Below are 18,593 nucleotides of genomic sequence, written 5' to 3' on the forward strand. Positions count from 1 at the left end.
ATGATCTGTTACTTGTTGCGCTAAAGTTTCCAACCAAAAAGTTGAAGCTGCAGCAACATCAGCCAATGATATAGCAGGTCTAAGAAGATTACCTGAACACAGATAAGCTTTTCTTAGAAAGGATTCAATTTTCCTATCTAAAGGATCCTTAAAGGAAGTACCATCTGCCGTAGGAATAGTAGTACGTTTAGCAAGGGTAGAAATAGCCCCATCAACTTTAGGGATTTTGTCCCAAAACTCTAATCTGTCGGACGGTACAGGATATAATTGCTTAAAACGTTTAGAAGGAGTAAATTAATTACCCAAATTATTCCATTGTCTGGAAATTACTTCAGAAATAGCACCAGGAACAGGAAAAACTTCTGGAATAACCACAGGAGATCTAAAGACCTTGTCTAAACGTTTAGATTTAGTATCAAGAGGACCAGAATCCTCAATTTCTAATGCAAACGGATAAATTCCATTTTAAATAAATATGACGATTTATCAGCATCAACCTCTGAGACAGAATCCTCTGTATCAGAAGAATCATTAGAATCAGAATGATGATGTTCATTTAAAAATTCATCTGTATAAAGAGAAGTTTTAAAAGACTTTTTATGTTTACCAGAAGGAGGAATAACAGACATAGCCTTCTTAATGGATTCAGAAACAAAATCTCTTATGTTATCAGAAACACTCTGAACATTAGATGTTGATGGAACTGCAACAGGTAATGGTACTTTACTAAAGGAAATATTTTCTGCATTAACAAGTTTGTCATGACATTTAATACAAACAACAGCTGGAGGAACAACTACCAAAAGTTTACAGCAGATACACTTAGCTTTGGTAGTTCCAGCACCAGGCAGCGATTTTCCAGTGGTATCTTCTGACTCAGTTGCAACGTGGGACATCTTGCAATATGTAATAGAAAAAACAACATATAAAGCAAAATTGATCAAATTCCTTAAATGACAGTTTCAGGAATGGGAAAAAATGCCAGTGAACAAGCTTCTAGCAACCAGAAGCAACAAATAATGAGACTTAAATAAAGTGGAGACAAATTTGACGCCCACAATATTTGGCGCCTAAATGCTATTAGCGCCAAAAATGACGCCACATCCGGAACGCCGATTTTTGGCGCGAAAAACGTCAAAAATGACGCAACTTCCGGCGACACGTATGGCGCCGGAAATAGAAAAAAAATTTCGCGCCAAGAAAGTCCGCGCCAAGAATGACGCAATAAAATGAAGCATTTTCAGCCCCCGCGAGCCTAACAGCCCACAGGGAAAAAGTCAAATTTTAAGGTAAGATAAAAATGATATATTCAAATGCATTATCCCAAATATGAAACTGACTGTCTGAAATAAGGAAATGTTGAACATCCTGAGTCAAGGCAAATAAATGTTTGAATACATATATTTAGAACTTTATAAAAAAGTGCCCAACCATAGCTTTAGAGTGTCACAGAAAATAAGACTTACTTACCCCAGGACACTCATCTACATGTTGTAGAAAGCCAAACCAGTACTGAAACGAGAATCAGCAGAGGTAATGGTATATATAAGAGTATATCGTCGATCTGAAAAGGGAGGTAAGAGATGAATCTCTACGACCGATAACAGAGAACCCATGAAATAGACCCCGTAGAAGGAGATCATTGAATTCAAACAGGCAATACTCTCCTCACATCCCTCTGACATTCACTGCACGCTGAGAGGAAAACCGGGCTCCAACCTGCTGCGGAGCGCATATCAACGTAGAATCTAGCACAAACTTACTTCACCACCTCCATAGGAGGCAAAGTTTGTAAAACTGATTTGTGGTTGTGGTGAGGGGTGTATTTATAGGCATTTTGAGGTTTGGGAAACTTTGCCCCTCCTGGTAGGAATGTATATAAAAAAACGTCACTAGCTCATGGACTCTTGCTAATTACATGAAAGAAATGAAGATATGCATCTATTGTATCTATTGTAGACAAATAATGCCATCACTGACCAAAAAGGCCGAATAGACCATATAAACACCATTCTAAAAGATGGTACACTTATATGACAGTTCAAAAAGATTTTCTATCTTTGGAACAATGAATAGTCTTGAATAAAACCCCAAAACCCAGTTCCTAAAATGAAACTGGAAAAAATAACCCAGAAAACTCCAGGTCTAAGACACACTTCAGGAAAGTGTTAGTCTTACTGGAATAGCTGGAATATGATAGAGAAAAAAAGACTTCTCACAGACGGTTTTACTCTGAAACTTATTCTGTACCCAAAGTTTAAGAAGTTTTGACCGAATAGAACCAAACAAATTTCAAAAAAGTCTTAACCTGCCCCTTACCAGCCAAGCTGGAATAAGAATCGCACCTACATGCAAATTTAGGGAGCTGACTTTGAACTTTAAAAGGCTTAATTGAATGAAGAAAAAAACTTCCAATTATAAACATGTTACTTGGGGAAGAATTCAGGATACCGTTCCTTAGTAAGAACAGAAAACTAATATAAACTTAAAGTTTTAGTCTTAGAACTCAATCTTGAAGCCCAGAGTAACAGTTAAATAATTGAATCCAATTATGAACCAAATAATTGAATATCTTGGAAAAAAAGAAATATGGATTTTAGAAATCAAATTAGCATTCCAAGATTGAAATCACAAAGTTCTTCTAGCTAAAATAGCTAAAGACATAGATTAAACCTCATTTGCGAAAATATTTAATAAAATGACAACACAAATGAAATTATTAGCATGTTAATCAAGTTAAAGGATCAGACAACACACTGGACTTAATCAACAAATGCAAGATAACAAGACAATGCAATAGCACTTAGTCTGAACTTCAAAAAAGTAGAAGATTTTGTCCTTTTAACAATGCTAAACAAATCATAATCCGATACTTGATCTTAAAGTATCCAACCAGAAAGATGCAGCAATTGCAACATCAGCCAAATAAATTACAGGTCCAAGAAAAGTACCTGAACATAATTTTCCTTAAATAAGATACGACCATCTGAAGGAAAAAAATAAATACTATTTGCTATAAGAATAATAGTATATTTAGCAGGAGTAGAGATAGCCCCATTAACTTGGGGAATCTTTCCTCAAAACTGAAAACTAACTGCCGGCAAAGAATACAATTTAAAAACCTTAAAGAAGGACTAAAAGAAAATTCTCAGCCTATTCCATTCCCTAGTATCAGGAACTGGAAAAAAAGCTCTGAAGAAACCACAGAAGATAAATAAGCAGAATTTAAATGTTAGCTAGTCTTTAAAATCAAAAGAACTAGATATTTCAATATCCAAAATAATCAACACCTTTTGAACAAGGAACAAATGTACTCTATTAAAGAATAAAAAAGTAGATTTGTTAGTGTCAATATCTGATGAAGAAAAATTCATATATGTTGTTGGTCATTTGAAACTTCATCAACTAAAAAAGAAGTTTGAAAAAGACCTAAAAATTTTATTAGAAGGCGGAATGTCAGACAAAGCCTTTAAAATAGAATCAGAAAAATATTCTTATAAATTTCTAAGTATATCTTGTACATAAGATATAAAAAGAATAGCAATATATAAAGCATAAATACTAATAGATTCTGCATGTAAAAGTTTATCATGATAACTTATTACAAACCATAGCTAAAGATAAACATTCATAACATTAAAATAAATTAACTTAGCTTTGGTAGGACTGATATCAGTCAACAGGAATCCCTCAGCATTTCTTGATACAGGAACAGTGTTTTGAATATCTTGCAATATGTAATAGAAAAAAACAAAATATAAAGCAAAATTATCAAATTCCTTAAATGACAGTTTCAGGAATGGGAAAAAATGCAAAATAAACAAGCCTCTAGCAACCAGAAGCAACAAAAAAGTGAGACTTAAATAATGTGAGAAAAAAGTGGAACAAGTATGACATTTTTGGCGCCAAGTATGACGCCCACATTATTGACGCTAAGTACAACGCCCATATTTTTTGGCGCCAAGTATGACGCCACATCCTCTGACATCGAAACCGACGCCCACATTTTTTGGCGCAAAAAACGTCTGAATACACATGCGTCAAAAAAATTACGTAACTACAAACAACTTCCGGCGTCAACTACGACACTGGAAATGACAAAATTTTGCGCCAAAAAAGTTTGCGCCAAGAATGACGCAATAAAATGAAGCATTTTCTGCCCCCGCGAGCCTAACAGCCCGCAGGGAAAAATAGTCAATTGAAAATTTTCAAGGTAAGAAAAAAATATTAATTCATATGCATTATCCCAAATAATGAAACTGACAGTCTGAATGAAGGAATACTGAATATCCTGAATCATGGCAAATATAAGTTTAAAGACATATATTTAGAACTTTACATATAAAGTGCCCAACCATAGCTTAGAGTGTCACAAAAAATAAGACTTACTTACCCCAGGACACTCATCTACATATAGTAGATAGCCAAACCAGTACTGAAAGGAGAATCAGTAGAGGTAATGGTATATAAGAGTATATCGTCGATCTGAAAAGGGAGGTAGGAGAAGAAATCCCTACGACCGATAACAGAGAACCTATGAAATAGATCCCTTAGAGGAAGACCATTGTATTCAAATAGGCAATACTCTCTTCACATCCCTCTGACATTCACTGCACTCTGAGAGGAAAACCGGGCTTCAGCCTGCTGCAAAGCGCATATCAACGTAGAATCTAGCACAAACTTACTTCACCACCTCCATGGAAGGCAAAGTTTGTAAAACTGAATTGCGGGTGTGGCCACGCCCACTCGGTTTCTGACGTCGAAACCGACACCCACATTTTTTGCAGTACAGCGGTCCCACCCCTTGCTCTCTCTCCATCACCCCTATCTTTTGCTCTCTCTCTATTCCCATCTCTTTTGCTCTCTCTCTCTCCCCTCTCTTTTACTCTCTCTCTCCCCCTCTCTTTTGCTCTCTCCCACCTCTTTTGCTCTCTCTCTCCACCCTCTCTTTTGCTCTCTCTCTCCACCCTCTTTTGCTCTCTCTCTTCCCCCTCTCTTTTGCTCTCTCTCCCCCCTCTCTTTTGCTCTCTCTCTCCCCCCTCTTTTTTGCTCTCTCTCCCTCTCTTTTGCTCTCTCTCCCTCTCCCCTCTTTTGCTGTCTCTCTCCCCCTCTTTTGCTGTCTCTCTCCCTCTCGTTTGCTCTTTCTTCCCCCTCTCGTTTGCTCTCTCTCTTCTCTCATTTACTTTCTCTCTTTCTTTTGCTGTCTCACTCCTTTCTTTTGCTGTCTCTCTCCCTCTCTTTTGCTGTCTCTCTCCCTCTCTTTTGCTGTCTCTCTCCCTCTCTTTTGCTGTCTCTCTCCCTCTCTTTTGCTGTCTCTCTCCCTTTCTTTTGTGCTCTCTCCCCCTCTCTTTTGTGCTCTCTCCCCCTCTCTTTTGCGCTCTCTCCCCCTCTCTTTTGCGCTCTCTCCCCCTCTCTTTTGCGCTCTTTCCCCCCTCTCTTTTGCGCTCTCTCCCCCCTCTCTTTTGCTCTCTCTCCCCCTCTCTTTTGTGCTCTCTCCCCCCTCTCTTTTGTGCTCTCTCTCCCCCTCTCTTTTGTGCTCTCCACCCCCTCTTTCTTTTGTGCTCTCTCCCCCCTCTCTTTTGTGCTCTCTCCCCCCTCTTTCTGTTGTGCTCTCTCCCCCCCTCTTTTGTGCTCTCTTCCCCCTCTCTTTTGTGCACTCTCCCCCCTCTCTTTTGTGCACTCTCCCCCTCTCTTTATCCCCCCTCGTCTTTAGAGCTCTCTGTCGGCCCGGCATCTGGCCCCGCCCGCATCACACACGCCCGGCCACGCCCACTCCACCACACGCCAGGTCAGTTGGAAGGACAGGTGTGTTTGTCGTCGCACGCAGTCTCTACTGCACATGACAGCTTCGGACAAACACACTTGGCCTTTTATTATATAGGATATTAACTCAGGTTTTGCCATCTTTCCCAAGTCACAAGGAATGTCTATTAAGTGTAAACATTGCTGATATTGGAGATAAAACCATATACATACCAGCATTTTAAAGGAAACATAAATATAAAATTATTAATTAAAGAAAATAAAACAACATTAAAATATACATTCATTATTTTTTTTGCCTGCATCTAAAAAGTTGTGCCTTTTCCTATCTCTCCAGGAAGTGCCTTCATCATACCTGCACAGTTACAGACTGCTTTGACCAGAGCAGTAGCACTTAATTGCTGATAAATGGTACATACATGGATAAAAATTAACTTTAATGTTCCTTTGAAAAATATTTGTAATAAAAGGTTTCTTAAAAAGATAATTAAGAGGCTACGAATCCTGAGCATATGTCACTTTGATTAGTGTAGGTTGACAGAAACTGATGGCAGTCACTTTTGTTAAAAGCCTATAGCATGAGCTATCCAATCACTTCCCTCATGCTAAATATACTAGCAAGTTGGGTATTTTGTCCATTATCAGTGTTCCATAATCTTGTCTTCCTCTCCTTCTCACCTTTAACCCCTTAAGGACAAGGCCATTTTTCAATTTCTTTCCCTTAAAGGGACATGAAACCCAATTTTTTTCTTTCATGATTTAGAAAGAGCATGCCGTTTTAAACAACTTTCTAATTTACTTATATTATCTAATTTGTTTCATTATCTTGATATTCTTAGCTGAAAAGCATATCTAGATAGGCTCAGCAGCTGCTGGTTGGTTGCTGCACATAGATGCCTTGTGTGATTGGCTCTCCCATGTGCATTGCTCTTTCTTCAACAAACTATATCTAAAAATGAAGCAAATTAGATAATAGAAGTAAATTGGAAAGTTGTTTAAAATTGTATTCTCTATCTGAATCATGAAAGAAAGAAATTGGGTTTAGTGTCCCTTTAAGGGAGCTATTTTTACATTTCTCGGGTGGTTTTGTTTAGCTGTAATTTTCCTTTTACTCATGTACTGTACCGACACATATTATATACTGTTTTTCTCGCCATTAAATTGACTTTTTAAAGATACCATTATTTTCATTATATCTTATAATTTACTATCATTTTTTTTTATAAAATATGATGAAAAAATGGAAAAAAACACACTTTTTCTAACTTTGACCCCCAAAATCTGTTAGACGTCTACAACCACCAAAAAACAACCATGATAAATAGTTTCTACATCTTGTCCTGAGTTTAGAAATACCCAATGTTTACATGTTCTTTGCTTTTTTTGCAAGTTATAGGGCCATAAATACAAGTAGCACTTTGCTATTTCCAAACCATTTTTTTTTTCTTTAAAATTAGCAATAGTTACGTTGTAATACTGATATCTGTCAGGAATCCCTGAATAACCCTTTACATGTATATATTATTTTTTTAGTAGAGAACCCAAAGTATTAATCTAGGCCCATTTTGGTATATTTCATGACACCATTTCGCCGCCAAATGCGATCAAATAAAAAAAAAAACGCTAACTTTTTCACAAAATGGCACAAATGGTTGTAAATGCTTTTCTGGGATCCCCTTTGTTCAGAAATAGCAGACATATGGCTTTGGCATTGCTTTTTGATAATTAGAAGGCAGCTAAATGTTGCTGCGCACCACACTTGTATTATGCCATGCAGTGAAGGGGTTAATTAGGTAGCTTGTAGGGTTAATTTTAGCTTTAGTGTAGAGATCAGTCTCCCACCTGACACATCCCACCCTCTGATCCCTACTAAAATAAAAGCCTTTTTTTTTTTCTATAAAGTATTTTAAAAAAAAATAAATACATAGTTTCTGCAGTGTAGGTTCCCCCCCCCTATCCCCCCAACCTCCATGATCCCCCCTAAACAGCTCTCTTAACCTTATTACTGAGTGGCCCAAAAAAGGTATTGCAGTGATGCTTCAATATCAAGGCATCACGGCAATAAATTGAAAGCGGCTTTAAACCCCTAATGACGTACTTGGTCTTTAAAGACCAGTATGTGTATGACGTACCCTGTACGACGTTTGTCGTTAAGGGGTTAAGCAACTTTCTAATTTACTCCTATTATCAATTTGAATTCGTTCTCTTGGTATCTTTGTTTGAAAAGCAAGAATGTAAGCCTAGGAGTTGGCCCATTTTTGGTTTAGCACCTGGGTTGTCCTTGCTGATTGGTGGCTAAATTAGCCGGCTCCTAAGCTTAGATTCCTTCTTTTTCAAATAAAAATAGCAAGAGAACAAAGAAAAATTGATAATGGGAGTATATTAGAAAGTTGCTTAAAATTGCACGCTCTATCTGAAAAAATAAATAAATCTGGGTTTAGTGTCCCTTTTAGCTTTTTCCTGCAATGTGTATCTATTTCAGACATTTAAAAAAAAAAAAACAGTTCCCATTTGCACAACACAATATATAGCTGGAGCTTTCATGTCTCAAATACAGCATGCAATTATTTTTTTACTTTTGTTATTAAACATACTTTGTTCTCCTGTTATCCATTGTCTAAAAGCATATATAGGTAGGCTTGGGAGCCGCAATGCACTACTGGGAGCTATGTGGTAATTGGTGGCTACCAGGGCTGACTCTACATATGGACCAGGTGGGACCACAGGACCCAGGCATCACTTGACAGGGGCAGTACGTAGAGGGAGCATAGTCTTGATATTATTGTTTTTAAAGAGAAAATAATCTATGATGCTCATCTGCATGTTTTCATGTGAAGTTTTACTCTGCTGAAATGTAATGTTTGAAACAACAGTTTAGACTGTAGTGTGCAGAGAGTTGAGGGACATCATTTTAGCCTTAGACTATGTGTTTAACCCATTTGCAGTAGTTAAACACATAATTATATACAAGCAGCAGTGCAATAATATAATCCTCTATAATGTATGGTGTGCTAGCTGGAGGCGCTGGTTCAGCTTGTATCAGTCGTTGGTATCTTCCTTTCCTTTCCTTCCTCGGTTGTATAAGTCTAGGTGCAAAATAGTGGTGCTGAAATATCAGACAATACACCATACAGAGGTGAATATCTACTCACAGTGTATATTGCAGGTTACCGGCTCCTTCCCAATATGAAAAGACAATATCACAGATTCAGTAAAAAAGTTTGTCTTTATTTGGCTCAACGCAAAAGCGTTTCAACGGTCCCAGCCGTCTTTCTCAAGAGCAATAAAAGTGCTTTACAAACCAAAGCATGTCTATAATGTATCACAGCATTTTTTTATGCACTTTTGTGTTCCTATAATATTGCTCACAGGCTACTTGGACCATATAAATACTGGGTTAATACATACATGTCATTGTCAGGTGGGCACCCTATATAGCCCCCATATCATGACTAAGAGCAAGGAAGATGCAGACCTGACTTGCTGACTGACTACAATGGAATGACAAGAATAAGAGTTCTGTCTATGCATTTATGTCCTTTGTTCCCTACACTAGAGCAACTATTAACCTTACAAGCTACCTGATTAACCCCTTCAGTGCAGGAATTTCAGAAGTGTGTTGCACAGCTGCAATTAGAGGCGAGTTTTTCTCTGAAATTCCCGGTAGCAAAGAGGTTACAGCTGTAATGCACACCCAACACAGTACTATTGCTGGGTCAATAGTAACTGATTAGACAACCAGTTTAGAATAATCATTATGAGAGTGTACACTGCTCTCTAGCCTGGTGGCATTTCTAGTGGGTTATTTACGGCTTCCGTGAATCCCCACTCATTACTATGGCACTCTCTAACCTCTAAGGTGCCAGCTTCCTTGAATTTCAAGATAGTGGATTTTTTTTTTACATGTTTAGTGCCATATGCAGAGCATGGAAAGAGGTAAACGTAAATTATAAAGCATCTTATGAAGGTCCCTTTAACATGATTTTATTTTAAGCAAACATCTTACATGGAATCTAAATTTAGCCTACATCTAGATAGAGAACTTTCATATTCGCCATATTTGTTTCAAAAGGAGGCTGATGTTAAAATAGTGATTGGATTCTGTATCATTTTCCGACCACTTTATATTTGGCAGTTTTAAGTGCAGAGCTCGCTCAAACATAAATAATTAAAACCTAAACACAAAATATTATGTATGGTATTAGCTTGTGATGATAGCGTTCATTTTATAAATGTATTTTTCAGGCTATGTAACAAAAAATAATGGAAACATATCTGTACCCTGAAAAAATACATTTATAAAATGAATGCTATCATCACAAGCTAATAACATACATTTTTTTTATTATGTTTTAATGTTTTATGTTTGAGCGAGATCTGCACTCAAAACAGCCAAATATAACCAACCAATCAATATTTTGATATCAGCCTCAGTTTCAAACAAAAATGGCAGATATGAAAATGCTCTATCTGCCCGTACGTGTTACGTAGGTAGGAAAACGTAACACAGTAGGCAAATATAACAGAACACCGGCTCAATTACTCCTGACCACATGCACTCTAGGAAGAGGCTCAGTGATTGGACCAAAAATGGGCCGTCATCTAAACTTACATTCTTGCTTTTCAAATAAAGATACCAAGAGAATGAAGAAAATTTGATAATAGGAGTAAGTTGGAAAGATGCTTAAAATTGCATGCTCTATCTGAATCACAAAAGAAAACATTTGGGTTCAGTGTCTTAAACACTCTGGAAAAAATAAAGACTGCTGGTCCTTTAAACAAGCCAGTAAGGGGTACATATCATTTAGGGTAATGTACATTCTATAAAGGGACATCAAAACTTTTTTTCCATTTATGCACATTACATAAACGCAATGAATCACTGTATCACAATAGAGCTACATATAAAATAAATGCAAGGCATCACATTGTAATTTTGATTGCAAAAAAAAAACAAAAAAACAAAAAACAAACAAACATTGTTTGCAGTCCAGTGACATACCCCTTAATTTTTTTAAAAAAAATGTTAATTTTATCTTCTCCACTGCAGATAATTAAGACCAGATATAAATGAGCTACACAATAATTACTGTGTTGAATGTTTTAGGCCTCTGAGGTTTGGAGCATGTACTTCAACCTATCGAAGGAACTGTAAAAGCCTTTCCATAGTTAAAGGGACACTCAAGTCAAAATAAACTCTAATGATTTAGATAGAACATGCAGTTTTAAGACACTTTCCAATTTACTTCCATATCAAATTAGGCACAGACTTTTTATTTTCACACTTTCTGGGGAACAAGATCCTACTTAGCATGTGCACAAGCTCACAGGGTATACGTCTGTGATTGGCTGATGTCTGTCCCATGATGCAAAAGGCCAGAAAGTGGGAGAAAAAGTGTTATTGTATTTGTATTATGCACATGTTAATTATACCATTCTACTGCATTTAAGGGTCCTTTAAAGTACAGTGAAAAAGGACACAATAATTGAAAGTTCTAAAGAAAACATTTGACATGGTAATTCAATCTTATTTTGTTGCCCATTTAAAGCAACTATATAATTATGGCAACAAAATAATGTGTTTGTTAACTTAACTTTTTTCTGTACTCAAATATACTGTAGAATGAAACTTTACATGTTTAAGTATATGCAAAGTTATATACATTGAGAGTTTCACTTGAATTGAAGTACAACTATTAAGTTTGCATCTTCACAGCCAATACAATTTCATCATTTATAAGCCTTCTTTATTTTTTGTTCTGTAAACTTCCTTATTTTAACTACAAAGAAGGCTTTGTCTGCACAATTACACCCAGAAACCTTTGTATCTTCAGATGTTAGAGGCTATCACAAGAACAGCATTAAAAAAATACAGTATTAAAGGATTAATATATATATATTAAAGTGCTATAAGTGCAAAAATAAAATGTTCTATGTGTGTATCCACCAATAAACAGCTAGCTCCGAGCTATTCATTGCTGTTGCTGAGCAAATGTACATATTCTTTTCAACAAAGTTACCTATGAGAACAAAGTAAATTTGATAATAGAAGTGGATTTAATAATTACATGTTCTATGTGGATCATGAAAATGTAAATTTTATGTTCCTATCCCTTTAAGCAATCAGTATGGTTAAATTATACTATTAATATTTTATGTCCTTGTATTAAGGTGGATTGGAGTTGGCGGGACCATGCAAACAATACATGGGCGAGTCCCTGGACATTTTATTTTTTTAAATGTTGGCAACTATGGCTACATAATGTTCACCTAGGCCAAGGGTCAGCAACCTTGGCTCTTCAGATATTTTAGAACTACATTTCCCATGATGCTTAGGCAGCTTTAAGACACTTAAGTATTATGGGAAACGTAGTTCTAAAACATCTGGAGAACCAAGGTTGCTGATCCTTGACCTAGGCTTTGTTGCTTCTCTAATATTTACTATTGTTATCCTGCTTTTGTAAAATATTACATTTTTCTGTGGAATATATACTTTAAATTCAACACCATAAAATGGTAAATTCATATCCATCTAATGAATTTTACAGGAATTCTTCAGGCAAATGCACAGACAGAATAAGAGTTGGATTCTTCTGATAGGGTTGACTATATGAGTAAAGATACAATTTTTGTACTTCAGGATTATGTAGAACGAATAATGAGAAATAATCCTTGCTATGACTGAAACCTTTCCTAAATTATAGTGAATATATTTTGTAACAAAATTTTAATCAGCAGTTATAGCTTTAGTTTTGTTTTAAGGGATACTAATTCCATTTTTTTTCTTTCTTTTATAATTCAAATAGAGCATGCAATTTTAAGCAACTTTCTAATTTACCCCTATTATCAATTATTCTTCGTTCTGTTGGTATCTTTATTTGAAAAGCAGGAATGAAAGCTTAGGAACCGGCCCATTTTAGGTTCAGCACCTGGGTAGGGCTTGCTGATTGGTGCTATTAATTAACTGCTGTTGAATTCTCAGTGCTGGAATAGACTAGAACAGACACTTCTATTTGTATTTAGCAACAAAATTCAAACATGAAACCCCAAAAATGTATTTGATGATTCAGATAGAGCATACACTTTTAAACAACTTTCCAATTTAGTTCTATTATCTAATTTACCTCATTCCCTTTGTTGAATAATCAGCAATGCACTACTGGGAGCTAGCTGAAAGCCAATAGCAAGAGGCATATATTTGATGCCACCTATCAGCAGCTTCTAAGCCCACCTAGGTATACTTTTCAACAAAAGATACAAAGAGAAGAAAACAAATTAGATAATAAAAATACATTGGAAAGTTATATAAAATTACATGCTCTATCTGATTAAGGGGAAAAAAACCTTGTGTTTCGTGTCCTTTTAATAATGGCAAATATGCATGAAAACCACAATAATGCGCTATGGCGGAAGTGACATTTGTATGTTACTGTTTACACTTCCCCAGATGTTGCAGAAAACAATATGGGCACCTTAGACAGCCTGAAATTGCAATTCCAAAACCACATAAGTGTCTTCACACATAAATCTGCACCTAGTCATGCAACAAGCGTCCTGCATCTAGATGCTAGAGAACGGACCGTAAGCAGCGGGGTAAAGAGAGACCAGATAGCTAGACACGCTGAAAATATTTTACATTTGCTTTATGGAACCTATTCTTTACCAGAGTAACCAGCAACAAAAATTACTTATAAAAAGAGAACAATATAACATATTTTAAAAATCTTTTGCCAAATAATTAAGTAAATTACAAATGATAAACTTTTGGGCAGAGAAGCAGAGTTTACAAACATGTGAAATTGGACCCGGTTATATGGCTTTCACATAAAGCTGCAGACTTGCAGATGGATACAAACATGTGAAATTGGACCCGGTTATATGGCTTTCACATAAAACTGTAGACTTGCAGATGGATACAAACATGTGAAATTGGACCTGGTTATATGGCTTTCACATAAAGCTGCAGACTTGCAGATGGATACAAACATGTGAAATTGGACCTGGTTATATGGCTTTCACATAAAGCTGCAGACTTGCAGATGGATACAAACATGTGAAATTGGACCTGGTTATATGGCTTTCACATAAAGCTGCAGACTTGCAGATGGATACAAACATGTGAAATTGGACCCGGTTATATGGCTTTCACATAAAGCTGCAGACTTGCAGATGGATACAAACATGTGAAATTGGACCCGGTTATATGGCTTTCACATAAAGCTGCAGACTTGCAGATGGATACAAACATGTGAAATTGGACCCGGTTATATGGCTTTCACATAAAGCTGCAGACTTGCAGATGGATCCAAACATGTGAAATTGGACCCGGTTATATGGCTTTCACATAAAGCTGCAGACTTGCAGATGGATACAAACATGTGAAATTGGACCCGGTTATATGGCTTTCACATAAAGCTGCAGACTTGCAGATGGATACAAACATGTGAAATTGGACCTGGTTATATGGCTTTCACATAAAGCTGCAGACTTGCAGATGGATACAAACATGTGAAATTGGACCTGGTTATATGGCTTTCACATAAAGCTGCAGACTTGCAGATGGATACAAACATGTGAAATTGGACCCGGTTATATGGCTTTCACATAAAGCTGCAGACTTGCAGATGGATACAAACATGTGAAATTGGACCCGGTTATATGGCTTTCACATAAAGCTGCAGACTTGCAGATGGATACAAACCTTTATACGGTTGTCATGCAAAGATTACAACTTTGATGAGGTTTTCACACAAATACACAAGCTTTCATGTGGTTTTCATGCCAACAGATAAGATTACACATGGTTTTCATGACTAGTAAGTACTTCCTTGTTGGTATGTATGTGTGAATTGTGTATATATATATAAATACATATGTAAAAATAAATAGAACCTTTTCTTTTGGAATGTTAATTAACTACATTCAGGTTAGCGCAGTTGGTATAATGTGGTGTTGGGTTAGTGCGAGCGATAAAAGGCGTTTTTTTTTATAGTTTGCTCACTCCATGGAAGTCTATGGGAGAAGAATTTAAAGTGGTTGTGAAGTTAAAAAATGTACTTCTGGCGGTGATTGCGCACTAGCGAAATCACTAGATAATGCACCACTTGTAATCTGGCCCAATGTGTTTAATTTAATTGTAATTGTATTTCTCCTATGTTTGTATGCCTCTCATTTCCCAGCTGAAATACAGAACCAGGAGACTGGAGCCAGAGTCTGGAACGGTGTGGTGAGGAGTCACTGGCAGAATGGGGCAGAGATATGTGTGGCATGGATTGGCTGGCTGGGTCATAGGTTGAATTTGGGCCAGATTTACAATGACTGGGCAGTCTGTGGTCTTACTTTGTAAAACAGGACATATAAAAGGAAAGGAATGCAGTGGAAAGAATAGCAGTACAGCATCCCCAAAACAGGACTATACCACAGAATGTGGAACACTTTGGAGATGGGTGTGTCTATACATTATTATTATTATTATTTTACTTTATTTATAAAGCGCCAAACAAATTCCATAGCGCTGCGGAATCTGTTGGCGCTCTACAAATACCTGATGATAATAATACAAATGATAAAAGTACAACAATGATACAATATTTCTAAAAGAAGATACAATTTATCAAACAAATACAGTAGGAATTGAGGGCCCTATTCCCTTGGGAACTTACAACCATTATTGCATATGTCTGTGTATTTGTGGCTGTGTGTATAGATACTGTACATGTCTTCAGAATGTATGACTGTGTGTTTAAATAGATATGTCTAGATGTATATCTGCAATTACTTCCAAATGTATTTGATTGGCTGTGCTGTATTCTTCTACAATTGTAATATATCACTGAGCATCATCTCAGAGTATGTGACGCATTTGGTAGCCATATTAATATGGATATTTTTCTAATTTGGCCACACAGCCTATGACACTTGAACAGAGAGTGAGTTACTTGGAACCCTAATAGAATAAACCAAGAAAACAACGGGCTCCCTGCAATGAAAATGGAGCCTAATTCTACTTTGTATTACCCCACCATCTATTTCCAGGCCATACATGCAAAAAAGTTGCATCAGTTTGTGCTTACAAATATTGAGGTTCTGGCGTTGAGGAGAATGTACATATCAGTGTTTCTATATGTGCCTGTATATATGCAAGTTTGTGCATGACTGTTTATATGATCTGTGTCTATGCCTGAGCCCTGTATTTCCACATATACACACAGCCGTGTTTGTTTGTGGGGGTTTGTGTCTGTGTGTGTTTATGTGTGAGGTAAATATTTCAAAATTATTTTATTTTTCCATATTTTTCTGCCTGTCTGTATATCTATTTGACAGTAGTGTATGTTATAGTTGTGTCTCACTGTGATTACGTTGGTTTCTCTCTCTTTGGTTGTTTTTGTCTGAGCCTGTGTTTAATGTTTGTGTTTTTTTAAGAGGAAGCTATAAATTCTCATTCATTTGTGTAGCATCCCCAAACGTATGTACCAGTTGTGCTAATTTTGCAAAATAGTGCTTTTATATTAGATGTTCAGTGTTCTAGTCAAAGCAAAGAGAAGAGTAAAGGTGAATCGGGATTTAAAAATAAATAATTATATGTAGGAATAAGCAGTAGAAGGTTCTCACAAGCCCCCCTGCACCCTTGACATTAATGTTATTTTTATATATACACAAATAAAGCTGATATCTAGTATAGACTATAGACTAAATATGCAATAAACAACCAACAGATAATATACTACCACGCTCTGTTTAAACTCACCTCCAATGCTGCATTAGTTATTAATAGATGGTTACTTGTGAAGCAACAATCTGTACTTGATATTTTAGAACCATTTCCAACTGCTGGTATTTTTTAATGGTTACACAGATGCAATAAAGGTTATATTTTAGCACTTCTAAATTCAAGTCTTAAATGATCTACCACCTTTAAAGGGGCATAATAATCAAACAATAATATGCTGTAATTTGTTAGAGGATGTCATTTTAAGACTTTCAATCCTGCACTGCTGTTGGATTAAACAGACAGTAGAAGTACCACTCGGGATCCGCAGAGCACTGCTAGTCACGAGCTTAAACCATGCTGAGCCAATCAGCATTGCTAGTCGTATGACTCAGATGTGTAACTAGCAGTTTCCTCTAAGGATCAGCAATCTCTGTGGATCTCAGGTTGTACTATGTGTTTACCTACTTTGCAGGGGTTAAACACATTGTAGTGCATGGTCGATAGTCTTAAAATTGCATGCTCTAAGAAACATTGGAGTGCAATCAAGTGTATCTTGTCTAGTCAGTGTCTGTACTGATTTAAAAATATATAGAATAAAAATAGTTTATTAAATACAAAATGACAGGTTTTTAACTGCTGCTATATTCTGTAACCATGTGTAAAGAAGCATATGTATAACATATTGCTGTGTATGTATGTACCAACTGTTTTGTTTACTGTATATCAGTGATGGACAACGGCCTATGTTTGTAGTCCCCTCTCTTTACTTTTAACCCTACATACATTTGTTTAAATACACTGTGTGATTGTGAATGATATATATACAGAATATATAATATAGACACATACATATATCAGTACAGTTGCATGCATCAGTGTATTTATGGGAGTTCTGCTAGGCCTTCTTCTGCATAAGCGTTCTGTGTGTATGTATATTTGATAGCTGGGTGTGCTATTTAGAGATGATATTTGTTCTGATGTATAGGTATCTCTGTTTATGTCTCTACAGAGGCCTTTGTCTCATTGCCTGCATAACATGGCCCAGTGTGTCTGCATCACCCCCCTTCTCCTTTCCCCTCCTTTAAGGCTGCAGGGTGGGTACCGCTCCTGTCTGAGTGTCAACAGATGCTCAGAGCATCCTGGTTTCCCTGGAGCCTCCTCTAAAAAGCTTGCTTGGGGGTCTAGGAAACACTCACCTTGCTGGGCTGTGCACGCTGTATCTGAGGCTTGTGGAAGAGAGAGGCTGCTCCTGTGACCCACTGTATGATGCTCTGACATCAGCTCAGATGATGCTGCTCATTAGGCTCTCAGTTGCCGTGGTAACTGGAAATGGGATGGAGGGTGGGGATGATGGGATGTAACCTGATAATAGGATTTAACCCAATCAATGCTGAGAGAGGAGAGCATACAGCAGTGCAGAGTTGGACTGTGCTAAGCTGAGAGGCACGCCTTGTGCAGGGAGGAGCAGTTCATTCTCCCTGGAAGGAAGGTCCTAGTGGTGACAGTGCTGATCTTTGAAGTGAGAGAGCCAGTGATTCCCAGGTAGCTGCTGCTGGATTCTGTACCACTGTCAAAGCAAACAGAATCAGGAGAGTTTAAAATGTCATAAATTTTTACATCACATTTGCATTTTATTATCTATAAAGTTTAACATTTAAATGTTTTCTTTATTCCAGAGGCTAAATAGTCTACAGTATCCTCTTCCCACTGATTTGTTGTTTGTTTGTTTTCTTAGCTGTCTGTTACCTGCTGTGTTATTAATGCAGCGTCTTCATTTGTTATGAACTTTAAACTCAGGAATAAATGCTAAGTTTTACTATTTTCATTTGACTTGTAGTGTTGTATTTTTTTTTCTTTTCAGACTATTTTTGTTGTTTGGAGATATAAAAAGAACACACTTTCCTGTTTTGAAAAAAAAATACATGGAAGGCACTGGAAGAGACACTGAGGAATCCAAGGCTTCTAACTGCCCAACTCCCCAATATAGGGTACATGCTGGGTATTCGGAATGAGCCCTGTGCTGACCAGTCCTAGGCATTACGTACAGTGTATCCAAGTGGAGGCCTACACTTTATTGTCCAGTTTTAGAGGTTACAGGGTGCCAGGCTGTGATGTCAGC

The 18,593-nt window shown here is 36.9% G+C and overlaps 1 protein-coding gene across 1 annotated transcript in view; it reads right to left on the reverse strand.

Annotated features, from left to right (window-relative positions):
• The window catches only part of AKAP6 (A-kinase anchoring protein 6), a 418,445-nt gene extending 400,546 nt beyond the window's left edge, over window positions 1-17,899 (reverse strand). Inside the window, exon 1 of the mRNA XM_053711854.1 lies at window positions 17,671-17,899. The gene's annotated coding sequence lies outside the window, so the exon portion shown is untranslated. The remainder of the gene's footprint in view (window positions 1-17,670) is intronic.
• Window positions 17,900-18,593: the final 694 nt, after the last annotated feature.

Source organism: Bombina bombina, chromosome 1 (assembly GCF_027579735.1).
Source record: "Bombina bombina isolate aBomBom1 chromosome 1, aBomBom1.pri, whole genome shotgun sequence".
In the NCBI taxonomy this organism is placed as follows: Eukaryota; Metazoa; Chordata; class Amphibia; order Anura; family Bombinatoridae; genus Bombina; species Bombina bombina.